Here is a 17,152-nt window from a genome sequence, read left to right on the forward strand (position 1 = left end):
GACCCAACATTGATCCCTGTGGAACACCACTAGACAGAGGCCACTCAAAGAAGCAATCCTCCACTACTACTCTTTGGCTTTTCCCAATAAGCTAATGTCTAATACAATTTATTATCTCTTAACGTATAACGAGCGATTGAATCTTCTTCACTAATCTCCCATGCGGGACCTTGTGTAAGGCGTTAATGAAATCCATGCAGACGACATCCACTGCCTTCCCTTCATCCACTTTCCTGGAAACCTCCTCCAAAAACTATAATAGATTGGTTAAACATGACCTACCACTCAGGAAGCCATGTTGACGCTCCCTAATAAGTCCCTGTCTATCCACATAGTCTCTACATAGATCCTATCTCATAGTACTCCTTATAATAATTTACCTACTACTGACGTCAAACTTACCGCCCTATAACTTCCCGGATTACTTTTAGTGCCTTTTTTAAACAACGGAACAACATGAGCTATCCTCCAATGCTCTACACCTGCCGCGTGGATACTGGCATTTGAAATATATCTGCCAGGGACCCTGCAATTTCAGCACCAGTCTCCTTTAAAGACAAGTGAATACTCTGTCAGGTCCTGGGGAGTTATCTACTCTGATACGCCTCAAGACAACAAGCAGCTCCTACTCTTTAATCTGCATAGGTTCCATGACCTCACAACTTATGTGCCTTATTTCCATTCACTACTTGCCAGTTTATTTAGTAAATACAGATGCAAAAAAACACATTTCAGATCTCCCCCATTTCTTTTGGCTGCATATATAACAGACCATTCTGATCTTCAAGAGGACTAAATTGATCTCTTACTATCCTTTTGCTCATAATGTACCTGTAGAAGTTCTTAGGATTACCCTTCACCCTGATTGCCAAAGCAACCTCATGTCTTCTTTTAGCCCTCATGATTTATTTCTTAAGTATTTTCTTGCATTTTGTAAAACTCCACAAGCACCTTATTTGCTCTTTGCCTCCTGTTCCTTGCACAAAACTTCTTTATCAGATTTTCAATATCCCTTGAATACCAAGGTTCCATATTCTTATTCGCTTTGCCTTTAATCTTGTCAGGAATATACAAACTCTGCACTCTCAAATGTTCTCTTTTGAAGGCCTCCCACTTACCAATCACATCCTGGACCGAGAACAACTAGTCCCGATCCACGCTTTTTAGATCCTTTCTCATTTATTCAAATGTGGCCATTTGATAGTTTATTACCTCAAACCGAGGACCAGATCTATCGTTATCCATGACCAATGGCTTTATGATTCTTCAAATTATCCCCTTCTCAATTCAATTCATGATCTCTACAGTTTACAATTCCACCCTGGGAAAATAGTCCGACTGTGCATTCTATACAATCCCATTATAAGTAAGTGGTCCTGCCACACCCAACAGATTCACCACTCTTTGAGAAAAGTAGTAATTCCTCATCTCCATCATAAATTTTACTCCCCCAAATCTTAAAAATATGCTCCCTAGTTCTAGTCTCAGCTACCATTGCCAACAACTTTCCTGCTTCTAAGTTGCCAATCCCTTTCAAAAAGTTGTATATTTCTATATGATCTCCTTTAATCCTTCTGAATTCATTACCATCCCAGTCGACTCAATCTCTCCTCATTATCTAACCCCCTCACATCTGGAATCAACTTGTGAGCATCCTCTGCTCCGTCTCCAATGTCTGTATGTCCTTCCTCAAGTAAGCAGACCAGAACAGCAATTCTAAAACGTTCCCGGTAAATGACACAAGTAGTTAGCGTGTGGCGGAGGAAGTGGTTGCATGGAGACCACAGTGGATTTCACAATCCTTCTTATTTATCTGTACCCCGGTGTATTAGACAACTCCACCGGAGAAACATAGACTGACTTTGCAAAATAGACCACAGAGGAGTACAACAAAGGGTCAGGCCTTTCAGCTGTAAACTTCCGACATATGGCATTAGTAAATACATGGAAAACGAAATTAATCCTCGCTCTCTGCAAAATACCATAACCTTCCATTTATTTTACTATCCTCTGCCCATCTGTGTCCAGCCCAGACACGAATTCGTCGTCATGCAACCACTACTCTCTTTTCATTTCCGAACTCTTCCGACCATTTTTTGTATTGTTGCAGTGTTATCAGAGAGAAACTGTATCTTCTGATATCGGACCCTTTATCCATCAGAACAAGCAGACATTTATTGGAGATCCATTTGGTAGAATCTCGCAAGGTCAAAAGCACATCGCGATTTGTACCCTAAACATCACAGACAAACGTCTGTTATCCATTACAATAGTTACAATGAGATTGCATTCCTCGTTACATTATGTTGACAAATGCTTCATTTGCATTGCATATCTACAGGGGGAGACACCTGTTCAAATACCACTGCTGGGACAAAATGACGGGCACAAGATTTCTAAAAGTGCTGAAGGTTGGGACCCAGCCGTCCAAGACTGGTTCTTGTGAAGCTGCGACGCTGATCACACAAGTTCCCCGCACCATTGATTGCCTTCACCTGGAACCCTCTTTGATTTGGGAAGTGACAGCATCAGCCTGGTCTGCCGACTTCCCTGAACTTGCTTACAATTGTGCAAGTTTATCATAAGAGCTGAAAACTGTATCCCACTTGAAATCATATCTGCTGGAATCACATAACTGCAATATGTACCCTGACACGTGCATCTACTACTTACTGGATATTTTCGCTTCTGTCCCTCCATCAACTTCTCCTGACTTGCTGAGTTCCGCCAAAATTCCTTGCGGGCTGCAGAGTTATACGTGCTGTTGTCAGCTCCAAGCTTTAGGCATTTCGGAATTATCCCTTTCAATAATAACTAAAAGGACCTCAAATCACAGGTTTGTTCATAATTCGGTATTATTTAATGTCATTGCACAAGCGAAAAGGGGTCGAAATAGTATTACTTCGGGTCCGATACGACACTGCAACCATAAAAGTATAAGGAACATAATAAAACCATAATAAATCTAAATCATAAGCTGGATTCTGTACATAGATTAACTGTGTGTCCACAAAGCAATGCTAGATAGAGGAGTGACTGTACAAGAGGTGACTGACAGGAATTGATAAAGTAGTAGTGGTCCAGGATTTGGGGGTGTTTTGGTAGCTTCATAGCTGCAGGAGTTGATCAGCCTCACTGTTTGAGGAAGGAAACAGTTTTTGAGACTGGTTGTCATGGCGGGGATGTTAGGTTGCCTGCTTTCCGATGGGAGTGGGGCAAACGGCCAACCTACAGGGTTATAGGATTCTTTAAGATGTCAGCGGCCATTTATTGTACATCTGCGTGTATATGTCCTGGAAGAGCAAACTAGCTGAGTCAACTATTCACGGTGGCCGTCCACGTCTGTCAGCTCGTGTACACAGTCCCTGGGTCGACAGACTGGAATATTGCCAACTACGTCCCTCGAGTATGATGCGTTCCTCTTATGCAATCATTCACTGCTATTGCAGCATCAGACTCCTCTCATCTCGACCTCAAGACGGCTACTGGCCCAATGGCTTCAGCTTTCTCTACAAGACGTCTTATGTTTTCTCAGGGTAGTGTCTAACTCTCGCAGGCATGAGATCTTTGGAAATTCTATTGGCATGACTGTAGTTCTGACGTTCCCTCCTCCTTTCACAACCGTCGTCGGAATGTCTACGGCGAAGTTAATATCACATGTTGGTCGTCACCATATTTTAAACTGAGTCTCCGGACTGCCTCCAGCTTGATTCTTCCAATTAGCAAACTTTCACCCTATTCTCGCTCACAGAGCAGCAGGGTTACCTTTTATCAGCATTTCAGTGACGACTGCTCTCCGTCACACAGAGAGTGTCTCCATCAGGCAGGTATGTAGAGACAATATGTTCTTCCAGAAAAAGTGGTACAGGCAGGTTCGTTATTGTCATTTAAAGTAAAATTAGATAGGTATATGGACAGGAAAGGAATGGAGGGTTATGGGCTGACTGCAGGTCGGTGGGACTAGGTGAGCGTAAGTGTTCGGCACGTACTAGAAGGGCCCAGATGGCCTGTTTCCGGGCTGTAATTGTTATATGGTTATATGTTGAGATGATGGGGAATTACCAGATGATTACAATGGATTCCGGACACTCAGAGCATCAATGGCCTCGACGGGTTATAATATTGTACAGGAAAGTTTCGAGAGCCAATGAACAGTGCACTTTACTACGAACGGCGCAAAACCTCTGCACGCAGTAAAACAGGGAACGGAATTGGCAGTCTGGCAGCATGTTGCAGTGTGATGGATGATGGATAATGGAGGATAATGGAGGCTATTGACACAGGAATAGCCTCTCCAAAGCACAAACCTGGGCTAGGGTTATGTAGATCCTGAGGTGCACAGACGTCACGTGCGCCCTCTCGGACTCAGTGGAGCAAGACAAAGCGAAGCAATAGTTTTGTACTAGCTGGGCGGCAGGGGCTTCCGGAAGGATGTTCAGTGACGTCCAGCCACTTTTGCAGCACCACTCCGGATTTTCTGTTTTGGGTTTACTCCCGGACTCTTCGCCTCTCCTGAGGTTGCCCACAAGGCCGTGGGGCATGGCTGCGGATGATATCTTGTCACTAATGACAATAATTCTACGTGTTTTACGATAGCTTTGGAAAGAGATAGGACCGGTCCATAGTTATTCTTCAGAAGGCTAGTTGCGGTGAAATTGGGTAGCATCTAGCAGAGATTTGTGAGTCTGTCTGAATGGAACGAAATGAAGTGTAGATGGTGGGGATCGGGTGGATAACATTATTTGAAGTGTAGCAACGGCAAGTTACGGAACAGCTGGCCTATCATTCTGACATAATGAACTGGGGGGAATTCTGAAGGAAATTCCCTGCAGCAAAGTCGATAGAAAACTGTCTGAGTACGAAAATTATGTTCTTGTGAAGCAGAGGAGACGGTTGCCGATATGGATTCTGTGAATTCAAGAGCAATGTAAAAGTTACCTCTATTTTATCTCATTTAAATGTAACAAGTTTGTTCGGTGTCCATGACAGTTCCATGCATAGTGAACACAGCGAGAGGAGGTTAATCATCCTAAGATGAATATCGTTGCATCAAGGGGAAGGGATCTTTTGACCAGAAAGACAAATAAGTGAATTCCAAGGAGTCAAGGACAGTGGAAGTAGTCAAACGAATTACCGTTGTTCTTGCCAGGAAATTGAATGAATGGAGTCACCCTTCTGTGGAGCTTCTCTACGATCTCCATTTTTTGACGTAGTTTCCCTACTCTCGTTTCTTACCTTTTGTATTCACCTCTTGACTACATAATGATGAATACCTATCTCACCTGAGAAACCCGAAGGTAAGACAGTAACAGTAACAAGATATGTGGCGACACTGGGAGTATTTTTTATGACAGGCGAAAGATTAAGACTGCTGGATATCAGCAGAGCTATCTTTGTCACGCACCACGGGCGATAGGTGGGATAGCTAAGGAGGATGCTACAATTGTTTAAAAAATACTGGAAATATGTTCATTGGTTTAATAAACATTTTCATGACCAGGGCGGAAATTATTTACAATTAGCAAATGTATTAAAGGGAATGCATCACCACTGCCCAATCCAGAACAGTTCCGGAATTTCTAGGAGTTTAGAGAAGACATCACAGAGTCCCTCCCCGAGTTATTTACTTCATCATTGCACGCTGGTGTAATTTTCGCTGACTGGAGATTCTGTTCTCTTGAAAAGGTCGTAAGGGCACTTTATGGACCAATCCGTCCGACATCAATTACTGGAGGGTTTTCTGTTTGACAGGACCTGGTAAAACCTGGAGAGAATGCTGTTCTTATAAAATAGTAGAGACTTTATAGAATCTATGAATTCAGCAGATAAGTATTCCCGTTATCTTTATATCTCAAAGCATTTGTCTTCGTCCTTGCCAGGTGGTTGAAGAAAAGTTGCTGCCATTTTGTTAAGGTGCTCTATGGCGTCCATTTTTTGAGCAGTATTGTGATCTGATTCTCCTCACTCCAACCTCTTACATTTTCATCCACCTGCCTCTAACCTCCCCATTGTGTCCTTACTTTTTCCTTTTCTCCCATGGTCCACTCTTCACTCCGATCAGATTCAATCATCTCTAGGCCGTCAGCTAACCCTTCTGACTTCACCGGACTATTACCAACTTGAGAGTATTCCTTCCCCTCTCTCTAACTTTTCTTATTTTTTTAACTTCTACCTACTTCCTTGCCAGAACTCAAGAAACGTTATTTCCTCAATTGCTGCCTGATCCGCTGAGGTCCTGCAGCATTTTGCGTGTGTAGATAATGAAGTATGTATTTTGCTTAATGATATAAAGCAGAAGGTCTTCGTGGAATATTGTTTCTCCGACTGGAGGTCCCAGAATAGCGGTGGGCGACAGTGCTGCATTTTCAGAAAATGTTGATATTGCCATTTACGGATTTTTTACCAGTAAAAGTTTATCTAATAGTGAACTATATATCAGAAGATTGAACTTTATCTCAAGCTGCGTTTACGACAGAAGTTAAAAGAAATACACAGCCTAAACGGCAGACGCTTCATACGTGAAGTACGTGACAGTTAACTAGATTCACGAACTGAGGGAATATACTACTTTCCATCATAACAGTACTCGCTCTAAACCTACTGGTACTACAGCCTGATAGTCGGGGTGGGTGTCAAAGAGATTGTGAGACTGGCACGACGGATCCTTGACAATGCCAATAGCGTGTACCGAGCGCTCCTGTGAAATACTTACGATGGGTGGGAAAGATTCCTCCATGATCCCCTCAGCAGACCGAGCAATCCTTCAGGGAGATCTTCTGTTAGATGCCTTGCAAGTCCAGATTCAAACGACGACCGAGATCGTCCATTTGCACTGAAACATGAAAACGAAAGTTTCGTTACCATGTCAATGAACAATTCTGATAAACTCCCTTTGTTTATTTTGAAATACAGCGTGGTTACGTTGAACCCGATTCACGGGTTTGGTAACTGAGACCAAAATCACTGGTTCCGGATAAATATGCACCGTAAACCAATCATTTACGAACAGGAAAATGTTCGACCAATTATTTAAGTTCCCACAAGCTATGAGAACTCCAGAAGTAATTATTTAACAGACAGACATTTAGTTAAAAGTGCGCACGGAGCTCGCCTTCTCAAGGATATGGTACTGTATGTCTGGGAACAAAACGAAAGATGGTGAATCTATTACACGTGCAATTCTTCACGCACCTGATGCTTTTGAAATGGGACACACAGTACCGTGGCACGCAAGAGAACCGATGGCAAAAGCAGAGACAGTTTTTAAACAGGCCAATCACGATCGACACAACGGAAGCTGATTTCGATCAGCAACCGTATTCCACGCTTCCACAGGACACCTCACTTCTTCCCCTCCCCGAGAATGTCGCGACCTTCAGAGAGGCAGGATACTCATGAACTCCCAAGAAGCTACACAGGAAACACAACTACATTATCAGTGCCGTAAACCCTATGGCCAACCCGAGTGTACTGCAGTGCACCTCTAGCTTCCCTGTCCCCCAAAAATCCACCACCATTTCCCCAGACTGTAATAGCCAATGAGCTGGTTCTCCACTTAATCTTATACACGAACTTTGAAATGTTGTTAACTTGTTGAGTGATGCTTCCCGACCCGTCAGGTATGCAGATGCAGCATTCATGACCGATAACCGTGCAAGTGCCATCCGTCTTCGTCAACGGGTAATCTAAGGCCAATAATATCAGTGCAAATAAGGCAATGACTCAGCAAACACGTCCCGCTGTGTCGACGAATTCTACCGATCAACCAATCTCCTGTTGAAGAACTACCTCTCAACCTCACTTTTGAAGGGAAGTCCTTTTTTTCTCTCAGGCTGTTCCCTGAACTCTCTTCCAAATGGTAACATGGTTTCTATGTTCACTCGATCCAGTCATGCTAAAAGGACACACATCTTGTTCACATGGTATTGTCTACGATAGGTTGCAGTAATCTATGGAGAGAATCATTTATACAATAGAAACATTGAGTAATTGGTGTTCATCTCTCCCTGAAAGAGAGAGAGAGAGAAGGAGTCCAATTATCCTCATCAAGCACTTCTGTAGCTTAAAATTATAAGGTATTTTGATGTTATCTGTATATCTATATGTTATTTAATAAGGTGGGGAACAGTTTCTTCCAGACCAACGAGCCTGCGTAGCCCAACAACCCATCTATTTATCTTTAGCCTTATCAAAGGACAGTTTTACAATGACCAATTATCCAACGCACCGGAATGCCTTTAAAATGTGGGAGGAAATCCACGCAGTTTGGACAGATCGTACAAACTCCTTACTTCCCAACTGCGATGCTCTGAGCTGTCATATTGTCTACGCTACTGTGGCGGCTTTGTTAATAACGAGAGTGTTCTCTGATGCTCTCGCAGGCTTTATACCACTTACACATTTGGACAGGATATTAGGATATGGGATCATATATCAACCAGCAGAATGCACATATATGTTAGGGCACTGAATGAATTCCGGCTTTCAGAGAGAGTTGGGATACTAGTCTTCGGATCTCTGAATAAAAAGTCACATGATGGAAATGAATAATAGGATATTGTGGTAACATGGAAGAAATGAGAGTGAATTCCATGATGCGTCAGAACACAACATTGCTTTGCCGGTCTTTAGGGACCGAATGTGATTCTTACCACTGGAGTACAGGAGAATGAAGAAACTCTGCGTTACGAATGCCGGAAGATCGTTGGCATATTGCTTGGATTGGAGGTTATGATGAACGATTGGTTAGGCTGGACTGATTGTCCTGTGAACTGATCTGAACGAAATATATGAGTTTATGACAGACGAGTTCAACTGCGGAAATGTTTCTTTATCGGTCGATGCATCAAATGCAAACTGTCACCTTTGCAATTTTTTCGGTAAATGTCCCCTCCCCATCCTCTCTTCTTCAATTGTCCCTCTTCTTCTCGTCTCCCAAACATCAGTCCTTAGTGCCCCCTCCTTTGTCCCTTTCTCCCATGGTGAACATTCCTCTTTTATCAGATTCCTTTTTCTCCAGTTCTAAAAATTGTATATATCTTGCTCACTTGGTCTCCTATCGCCTACCAGCTCGAACTCCTTATCGTCTCCACCCACCTTCTTGTTCGGGTTTCTTCTACCACACTCTGCACTCCTTACGAAGGGCCTCTGCACGAAACATCGACTGCTAATTCGTTCCATAGATGCTGCCTGATCTGCCCACCACCTCCAACATATCATGTGTGCTGCCATTGTTTCAGGGTGAGTGGACGGGCGATTTGATAAGGATGTGCAATGTGAGAATTTTACCCAGAATTTGTCCAACATTCCTTTCACAAATAAAAATAATCTGACCCCGCACAGTTGTCGATGCGATCCTCGCTGAACTCTGAATACTCCACTCCAGCCAACACGAGGCAGTGATATCAGATTAGGCGTCACAAGATTCCCGGTTTTCTAACTCCCTCCTCCCATCTTCATACGCATCTTTCATTTCGGGAAGACTGCTCACAGATTGTAGAATTCCGGATCACATGACACGATTCTATCAGCTCTGCAGGCATGTTATCCCATTTACCTGCAGCCCTGATCTCCTTGGTCCGTCCCACTGTATACTGGTAAATTGGTATTATATATATATATATATATATATATATATATATATATATATATATAAATTATTGTCATTTTATTCAAGATTGGTAAGACCATAACATAAAATATAGGACTTGGGCTATTTGATCCATCGAGTCTGCTCTGCTAATTTATCATGGCTGTTCTAATTTTCCTCTCAGCCCCAACCTAATGCCTTCTTCCCAAATCCCTTCTATCCTGACTAATCAAGTATCTATCAAACTTTGCCTTAAATATACGGAAATAGTTCGCCTCCACAGCTGCCTGTGGCAAATAGATCCACTTATTCATCACTCTCCGGGTATAGAAATTCCTCATCAAATCTGTTCTAAAAAGACGCCCATCATTTCTGTGTCCTCCAGTCTTAGATTCTTCCAGTACCGGAAACATCCTCTGCAGATCCACTCCATCAAAGCCGTTCACCTTTCGATTGTTTCAATGAGGTCAGCCCTCATTCTTCTGAATTCTAGAGAAACCAGCCCAGAGCCATCGTAAAGTCTTCATATTCAAGACATTCCACCCTGGAATCATTTTCATGAATTGCCTTCGAACCCTCTCCATTTTCTGCACACCCTTTCTCGGATTAGGGGCCCACGTCTGCTCACAATGCTCCAAGTGAAGATGCACTAGTGTTTTATAAAGTTTTACAATTATATCCTTACTTCTATATTGTAGTTCTCTTGAAATGAATGAGAACATTGCATTTGCCTTCGTCATTACAGATTAGCACTGCAATTTAACCTTTGGGGAATCCGGCAAAAGGATTTCCGAGTCCCTTTGCACTTTTTTTGTATTTTCTCTCCATTTATAAAATAGTCAAACCTTTCATTTCTTCTGCCAGTATGACTGCGCATACACTTCACAACACTATATTACATCTCCATTTCTCTGTACATACTCCTAATCTTTCCAATTCCTTCTGTAGTCTCTGTGCTTCCTTAAATCCAGTTCCCCACGCTCCACAGTCACATCGACTGCAATATTTTATTCTATCATCTAAATCATTGATATTTAATATAAAAAGTATCAGTCCTAACACCGACCCCTTTGGAACACCACTAGTCACCAGCAGCCAGTCAGAAAAGGCTCTATTTATTCCAACGTTTTAGCAACTGCCAATCATCCACTGCTTTATCAGTGCTACAATCTGTCCTGTAACAATGTTGATTGTTAACCTACCTCATGTGTCGCACCTACTCAAAGGCTTTCTGAAAATACAAGTGCACCTCAACCGATTCTTCTTTGTCTAACCCGTTGATCATTTCTTCACAGAATTCCAACAGATTTGTCACTCAAGATTTCCCCTTGAGGAAACCGTTCTGACTGTGGGTTATTTTATTAGGTGCCTCCAAGTACCCTGAGAACCCATCCTTAATTATCGGCTCCAACATCTTCCCAACCACTGAGGTCAGACGAACTCTCCTATTGTTTCCTTTCGTCTGCCTCTCTCCCTTGCTCGAGTGTAGTGACATCTGCAATTATTCATTCTTCCTGATACAGTTCAGAATCTAATGTTTCTTGAAAGATCGTTACTAATTCCTCCACAATTTGTTCAGCCACTTCTTTCAGAAATCTAGGGTGTACGCCAATTGGTCGAGGTGACCTAACTACCTTTAGACCATTCAGTTTCCTGAGATCCTTCTCTCCACTTCACAAACTCATGCCCCCTAACACCTGGAAAGACTTCTAGAGTCTTCCACTTACGCAAAATACTTATTCAGTTCGTCCGCCATTTCGTTGTCCACCATTACTATCTCTCTAGCATCTTTCTCCAGCAGTGTGTCATCTACTCGCTCTCCTTTATACTTTTTGTATCTGAAGAAACGATTGATACTCTCTTTAATATTATTGGCCAGGTTTCGTGGACAAGTTTCGTATTCCATCTTTGCCTTCTTAATGGATTTTTAGCTGTCTTCTGTTGAATTTTAAATGGGTTTATTAATCAACATTCAAAATTGTTGAAACTTAATTCACTTCCATTACAAAAGTCTAAAAGAGAACCAGATCATTGTTACTCCGGATCTGCTGCAGCACTAAAACAAACGTATTATGATAAACACAGTAAACATAATTACAAGATAAACTTAGGTACATAGATTGATCGTATGATTATAAAGTAACCCCGCTGTATATTAGGTTCCTAACAACAATTGAAAAAGTGCTGGTAGTAATCGGTTTTCAGGAGTGGGTTAGTGGAGGTGTTGATCAAGCTTTCTGCTTGGGGAAACTTATTGCTTTTGAGTCTAGTCGTGCTGACATGAACGCTACGTAACCTCTTCACTGAGTGTATACTGAGAGTATATGGGAGGTTGTCACATTTACCCAAAAACACTTAAAAAAATAGTATTACAATTCGTTGATACCAAGAAGAAAATACAACTTTGAAGAAAGTTTCCAGTCAACATAATCTTAATCCAGTCACCACTTAATCTTCTGAATTCTCGTTAATACAGGGCCAGGCCATATAAGGTTCTTCCTATGACAAGCGATGCAAATCACAAATAATTTTCGTGAATCTTCTTTCAGCCGTCTCCAGTTTCCCCACCCACCCATCTGACCACTCACTTGGTCACAAGAACAACAGACTAGTCTAAGCTCCTTATCAACTCCCGCACCTTCTTATGCTGGCATGTCCTCCGTACACCCCAGTCTTATTCGCAGCTCTATTTAAAATGGTCTCGACCAGAAACGTCGACTCTTTATCCACCTCCTTAGATGCTGTCTGACCTGCAGCATTCAGTGTGGGTTATCACAGGTTCAGATGAGTGGCCGGGCGTTAAAACGGGATGTAATATGCAAGACTTTAATACAGATTTGGTCTAAATCCCTTTCACAAAGCGAATTTGGCTCGGCATTGTTTCCAAAGAGTCCAGCATCCGATTCAGCATGATCCATTCCTTCATTGCCCAGGCAGTTATGTCAGATTGGATTCAGCCAAGTTTTCGGGAATACATCACCTCCTCCCATTCATGGAAATAATCTCATCTGAGCCTTTCACTCTGAGGAGACTGCTCAAAGTTAGTAGACTTGCGGATCACACGCCACGACTACATCAGCCTTGCAGGCAGATCCCAGATCCATGCCCCTGCACAGCGGATGTTGGTAAATGCGTTTATGTGTTTATTATTCAAGATTTGAAATTGTCTGATATAATTTCAATTCGCAAGTGTAAAGGAGAAATAAATAGTTGTTACTGCGCGTTCAAGGCAAAGCAAAAACACACAAAACACTGAAAAATCATTACCACAGTGCATTGAATTTCCAGCTAATACAATAACAGAGTGCAGAATAAAGTGGTGCTGTTACAGAGCAAATGCGGCGCTGGCGAGCAGCAAATTGAGAAGTCACAGCGAGGCAGATTGCGATATCAAGAGTTCGTCAGTCGTCAGGGTGAAGGGTTGAATATTTTATAGCGGCGTGATTAACGGCTATCCTGAGTCTGATGTTACGTGCTTTCAGACTCTTGTCTCCTGCGAGATGATGCAGAACAATTGTCCAGGATCGGGAGGTCTGCTTGTTGCCTCAGCGGTCCGGATTCAAAGGGGTTAACGGTAGATGTATATTGAGTAATTAACGTCAGCCCGCACGCAGCCTAGTTGTTACACTGGGGGATTCGCTGCTCTATTTAAAATTGCTCCTTTTGATGAAGGTTTACAGTGTTAGCCAGAGCAACCCCTCCGTCACACACGGACCGCCCCGGCTCTACAGAGCAAGACAATAACTGGGAGGTTGCGAACATCAAAGTGGGATTTTTAATGTACAGTTGGATCTGCGGCGTGCGAAACGACAGTCACCGACAGGAATCGGGAAACAGTGACGGAAAATGATTCAGGAAAGAGAAATACGACCATGGAATGTTCCAGCGACGGGGAAGGGTGTCTTCAGCCTGGCTCCCTATATTTTTTCGGAAAACTCTTGGATGACAGCAGACGATCGGATGTGGTATTTACTCCAGACAATTCAGCCCGTCTACTATCCCGTTCTCGCTTTGGTTGCATTTCCCGGTACGTTCCTGCTAAGGCAACTCGACGATTGAGAGACTGACATGTAGTAATCACGGAGACCGATAAAGTTGTCTAATTGATGGAGAGTTAATTATATGTTCCGGTTAACACAGTCGAAAGCTATCACTGACTGAACTTCGGGTGATTAACGTCTGATACTTTGACTGAGTCTCGTTCAACAACGTTTATATCCTTGCTTTCGATAAATAATAATAAGATTTAAAGAGAACTGTTCATATAGATGATGAAGCTTCAAAGTGTTTTCAAAATGCAAACGGGCAGACAAAATAATTTTGTTTAAAAACAACGTTAAATAAATAGGTTCTGAGCTGGAGTTTAAAAGTTTCGGCTGTGCCTGCATCTCTTCTGTTATAGATAATTGAATTCACCAGTTTGGAGTGTAGTTTAAAATAGATGACTTCCCAAATATCTTTTGTGTAATTGTAAAAAATTGAGCAGACCGGCAGTAGAAGACTGAGAGATGGAGCAGAAATTACAGCACCGCCTCGAAGCACCGAGTATTGAATTACTTTGTATTCACAGTGTGGAGATGCGTGTTTCACTGTCCCTTGTTATTCCACTTTGGTAATAGCAAAGCAATTCCAATTCAATGATCAATTCCAGGCCCTATTCCAAATCAATTTTCACCGAAAGCCGAGAACACTTCCTCTCAACAGTTCGTTAGTTGATGTGATGAAGTTATTTTGAACTTCTTTGTCGACTTCACTGAGCTATAATCCTCGTCCCCAGCAGACATCGCCGATGCTGGAAAACTACAGTCTTCAAGTCTGGGTTCATAAACATGACTCCATATTTCCTGTCTGTGACTCTCTTGGCTTTGCTCTTTGCAACTGACATGTTTATGTTTCTTTCAATCCCAACAGTGAACGTGCTGACGATTGTGGTCCTATCCCGGGGAAAGTGCGGTCTTTCTAATGGAATCACTCGTTACCTGATGGCCATGGCAGCAGCCGATCTCCTGGTTGTTATCTTAGACTTGGTACTGAGGCAGATTCCGATTGTTTATTGGAAAGCGTTTAATTTTCTGATGAACATCCCCGTGTGTAATGTCCACGCCGTCCTACTTTACGCTGCCAACGACTGTTCCGTCTGGTTCACCGTCATGTTCACCTTTGACCGATTTGTGGCTATCAGCAGCCATAATCTGAAAGCTAAGTACTGCACTGAGAGAACAGCGGCTGCTGTTCTGGGTACTGTGGCCGCGCTGAGTTGTTTAAAGAACATCTTCTGGTATTATATGTTCTTAGGAGCATACCGGATGTCCACTACCCCTTGGTTTTGCCTAATACGGTTTGCTGCCATATATTCAGTGACCTGGACGGTAGTCGAATACGGCAGCTACCTCCTGACGCCTATCATACCGTTTGTGGTCATTCTGCTGCTCAATGCTTTGACCATTAGACACGTGTTAGTGGCGAGCAGAGCCCGGAGGAGACTCCGGAGTTGCAACAGTGAGGATAGTTCCAAAGACCCGGAAATGCAGAACCGTAGGAAGTCGATCATTTTACTGTTGGTCGTGTCGGCGAATTTCATCGTGTTGTGGATGCTTTATGTTGTGTGCACTCTCTGGATACGATTGTCTTACACTAGTAGGACAGCACTGAATACTGTCATTGCCGAAATTACTTCCCCACCTATGTGCATGGTGGAGCTGGGGTACATGCTGCAGGTGCTGAGCTGCTGCACAAACACAGCCCTTTACGCCTTGACCCAGAGGAAGTTCCGGGAGCAGATGTGGGAGGTGGTGAAATTCCCATTCATTTTCATTGTGAGTGAAACTATTAGGAATGAAGAGTAAGAAACCGGCGCTGCCGAACATTTGAACGCGATTGAAAGCAGTTTCCGTCCCAGCAGCCGTCTCTATGAATCGGTGACGGCGTGGGTTTCTTCCAAATGCATTGACTTTCCAAAGACGTGAATGTTCTGCTGAAATACAAAATCCTGGAGGGTCGCATGATCTCAGGCCGGATGTATATCAATGATCAAACAGTCGAGGTTTCTGCAACCCTCCATTGGAACTGGAAAGGATGTGGAAAGAAACCAGAGTAAGTAGGTGGGCGGAGGGTAAAGTACACAAGGGTGACCGTAGCAGTCAAAGTGAGGTAAATAGGAGATGGTGTGTGAAGCGATGTTAGGAGGTGATAAATGGAAGACTAATAGCAGAAGAAAGAACCAGATCTGAAAAGTGAATGGATCACGTGAGAAAGGGAAGGGGCAGCTGTCAGAGGAAATATGTCGTGGATGGAGACTGGAATTAAGTGGGGGTGAATGGAGAATTAAAGGAAAGGGAAGATGGGGAGAATGAGCTGGACATTGCAGATATCGGCGTTCAATCGTTCACGCAGCTGTTGCATGACTTCCTGAATTCATCACTAAAACACGACCAATTAATGGAATGATGCATATGCTTTCGTTACTAATATCTCTGCGCGCTATGTTACATTCAGAAAGACATCGAGCTCGAGCCAAAGTTCCTACTGCACATCAAAGTTTCTAAATATCCAGCATCTAAAATAATTATTTTATGATTACATTTAACGTCACCCCACATACAATGTGCAGCTAGCCACTAATGCTATATTAACCTCCTTTTGGCATGATGCTTCCCAAATCCCCAATTTGCTCACATGGAGCGGAAAACTTCGAAACAGTCCTCAACATGCACACATACCCAATTTCTGAATTATCATCCCACCATTTTTAAATAGCCATTTGTGCCGGCATCACATGTCTACTACCTCTCTAGTAACCGCACTGTTTATCTCGGTAACAAGTTCCTGACATCCAGCAGTCTCGGTGTGAAAGCAATTGCCCTGGAAGACTCCTTTGAAATACCATCGTTCTTACTTTAATTCCACATTCTGTGGTATTTAGGACTGCCATACTGGAAAATTGCTCTGGCTCTGTTTCAATACAACCATGGCAAAAGGAAAGGCAAATACACCGGTCATCCTAATTTCCGCTTGCGTTTGTGTTCGTCCATATATTCTATTATATTCCATTTCTCTCGCCATTTCTGACTCTGTTCTGCAACGCATTCCTTTCAGCGACCACGTAATGTATAATATATTTAACTTCAAAGTGTCGTTTAAAATTCCTCCTTCTCAAGTTCACGATTGTTCTCATTCGGTGATACATATACATGACGAAACGAAACATGCTTCCTCGAGGTCACAGAGCAGATCACAACACATACATGACACACATCATATGTAAAAAATATTGCTACGATTAAGGTTATAAACAAAATTCAACGTTGTAATTTACTCAGCAGAGGTGAACTGTAAACCTTAAACTGTAAACAGCTTTTTTTACGGCTGCTAGATCCGGTGGTAGCAGGGTCCTCTGCTGTTTCACAGCCAGATACTGGAAATCCAGGTTAAAATGCTCTGGTGCCTATTCTTGAAGCCCTTTCATCTCTTCATTCGGACTTATTTCTTCTCGACAACAGACAGTCCTGCCTTGGTATCAAATATTGCTCGTCCAGTCTCACAGTACTCACTCTTAATATTGCC

This window comes from Hypanus sabinus, chromosome 24 (assembly GCF_030144855.1).
Source record: "Hypanus sabinus isolate sHypSab1 chromosome 24, sHypSab1.hap1, whole genome shotgun sequence".
NCBI classification, from domain to species: Eukaryota; Metazoa; Chordata; class Chondrichthyes; order Myliobatiformes; family Dasyatidae; genus Hypanus; species Hypanus sabinus.